This window comes from Tamandua tetradactyla, chromosome 20 (genome assembly GCF_023851605.1).
Source record: "Tamandua tetradactyla isolate mTamTet1 chromosome 20, mTamTet1.pri, whole genome shotgun sequence".
NCBI classification, from domain to species: domain Eukaryota; kingdom Metazoa; phylum Chordata; class Mammalia; order Pilosa; family Myrmecophagidae; genus Tamandua; species Tamandua tetradactyla.
In genome coordinates this window covers 14,997,916-15,000,993 of record NC_135346.1, presented here as the reverse complement: position 1 = coordinate 15,000,993, position 3,078 = coordinate 14,997,916, and positions in this window count along the sequence as shown.

Below are 3,078 nucleotides of genomic sequence, written 5' to 3'. Positions count from 1 at the left end.
GAGGGGCGAATGCGCTGCTCCGCGCTCTGGCCACGTCTGATCGGCTCCAGGGGTACCGCCCGAGCCCCGCGACCGCCGGGAAGGGGAGCGCAGGGTAAATGACTGCAGATGAGTACGCACTGCAACCAGGAAACCCGCATCAGGAAGGTCTGCCTCCAGCTCACCCGCACGCCTCACCCGCTTGCCTGCCTGAGCCTGTATGGCCGCTTCCTCTCGCGCAGTCCCGGGGAGACCCGGACGCGGGGCATAAGGAGCAGGCGTTCCCATCCTCCCAGAACCGCTCCCGCACCTCCGAGAAGGAAGCACCGGCTGGGAAAGGGACCTGCAGCAGCTTGCTGGGGTGGAGGGTGCAGGCCTGGGGCTGACCAGGAGAGCCGCGGATTCCCTGCCCCTTCCTCCCCTCCCCCCCAGCATTAAGGTCATTTCCACAGAGTCTCAGTTCAGAATTTGATTCCGGACTCCACAGGGTGAGACTGCAGAGAGACACGACATATCCCAGCAGAGCATCAACGAACTGCCTTACCCTAAAGACTAATTTCATTACTCCAGAGATGCAGTCAGAAGCCTGCTGTGGAATCTCAGTTCTGCAACTTAGGATCTAAATTTGAGCAGTCTCCACCTGTTTGAGCCTTCGTTTCCAGACATGCAAAGTGGTGACAATATCCCCTGAACTGACTGTCTAAGTTGGCTCTGCGTTCATTCAGTTGGTCAGCTACAAAGTAATCCGCGACATCCTGGCTGGGTGCTTACAGTCTAGATGCTCTGATAATCCTATGAGCTCATATTTGGGAAAAAATCTTGGTAAAAGTGCAAAATGCCAAACAACTGACATGGTGAACATAAAATGCCTTGCATTGAAAATAATTATGCTGCTGAAAAGGGCAACATATATATTAAAATAGTGCTTCTGACTTTAACGTGCATTTGAATCACCTGGGATCTTATAAACATGCAAATTCTGATTCAGAAGGTCGGGAGTGGGACTGAGATTCTGTATTTCTAACAAGCTACTAGTTGCTGCTGCAGCTGAAATGTGGGACACACTTTGAATAACGAGTTATTAGGTTAGTTTTGGACTACTACTGTTCAGTAAACCCCAAATAGAACTTAGGTTATCAGCTCAGTTAATTGCAGGATTTGGTGGGAGGGGGCAAAGGATGGATACGTTTTAATGGAAGTGGTTGATATCGGGCAAGTTCTAGCATATGAGGCCTCCCTGAGTGGCCAGAGAGGATGGTTTAGGCGTCTATAGGGCAAAGTGAGACATGGGGGCATTGGAGGGAGGTGGCGTCTTCAGGAAAGGACTGATGAACATGTGTCCTCAGTGGGGGCCTGAATGCTTTGTAGAAGGGCAGGGGGTTCTCTCCAATTGCAATGCAGCCTGGGCATCTTCTTTTGGGGTACCTTCTTCTTCCCTAAAGTCTTCCAGGAAAAAGAGCTGTTCTTTGGTGGGTCTCAGTTGAGTCTCTTTGTATTCAAGCAACAACCCAACCTAGGCTAGAAAGTATCCTCAGGCCAGAGCATCAACTCTTGGAATCTGAGGCAGGGAATACAGCCAGATCTCAGGAGAGCAGGATGGGGCTAATCTTCCCTTAGACCTTCTTTCTGGTCTCTCTGTTTTCCCCAGAGTCTGCTCTAAGGCTGCAGAAGGGGTCCAAGGAACCCAATAGAAAAAAGGGGTGAGTAAGTTTGAGGGAGGGGGTTCAGAATTTTCACTTTGAAGGAAGTAGTCCTCTTAGATACACACTGAAGCTTTACCATCAGAAGGGAGTTGAGGCACCTGGAAAATTCCGTTCTTCGCTTGATGAAGAACGAATAATAAAATAAAGCCCATAAACTTGTTCAACAGCTGGAATTTTCCTTCTGAAGAGAGTACCTCATCTGGCAGTTGACTTAAGCAGTTATTTGCAGTCTATAATTTTCACAAAAACAGTAGGGTGTGCCTGGCGGGAGATGTTTTCCACAATTCCATGGAAAGAAAACAATGAGAAAACTTTGGAACAAAGGACTCTCTGATCCCATCAGAAAATCATCGACAATTCAGGGTCAAGGCCAAGAAAGACGTGGAAAGTTTCATAGCAGCCTCGTGAGGGTTTGGGAGCACAATGCTTCAAGGGGATGATGCAGAAGGCTCATTGGGTACTAGAAGGTAGCAGGGACCAGTGAAAGGTGGGTCCAAGCCCAGGTGGGAGAGCTCAGAGGCCCACGGAGGACATAGCAGTAGAGGGTGGGAAGCCCTAGGGATCCAGGTGAAAACCCAGAGGGCATGGCATTAAGTAGACCAGAAGGAATAAAAGTCCAGGAGACAAAGGTGATCTCGGGGTACCAACCCCAGGTGACTGAAGAATGAGGAGAGGGCACAAAAAGATAAACAGATTTTCACATGCTGGAGAGAGCTTTGTGGGGTCAGCAGCAGTCTGAAAGTAGCTTTCAGTTTTTCATGCTTCAGCAAGACCTATATGTTCTTGGCCCCTCAGAGAAAGGAGAAAGATGAAACGAATGAAAGAAATTTGGGAAAAGAAGTGCGATGGGACACCTGGGGACACTGTCTTTCTAATGGTCCTTAGCACTGAAACTTCTTTCCCTGGTGGTGGCAGGAAAATAGAAGATCAGAGACCAGGACCTTCACGGGCTCTGGGTGACCGGTCAGCACTGGCGAGAACAACATGAGAGCTAGAGTCGAGTCACCCTGAGCAGAGGCTATGGGTGGGTGCGGCCCCCAGAGATCAGCAAAACCAGAAAACAATGCAGACAGTGAGTTATTCCGACAGCAGGTAGGATCCCATTATAATAAGAGCACTTACCCTGAGCACTGTTTTGTGCTTTATTTATATAGTTTTTCTGATTCTTTCGATCACTCTGAGACTAAGAAACACATCTACTCATGCCCATTGTACAGTTGGGGAAAGTGAGGCTCAGAGATACTAGCTAACTCATTATTACTCGAAGTGGGATATGAATTAAGAGCTATCTGTCTCCAAACGTTCTTTCTGCTGTTTCCTTCTGGGTTACTTAGAGAACCCAGAGGTGGAACCGGTAGGGCGATGGATGAGCAGAGAGGAAGGGGTGACGAGAGAT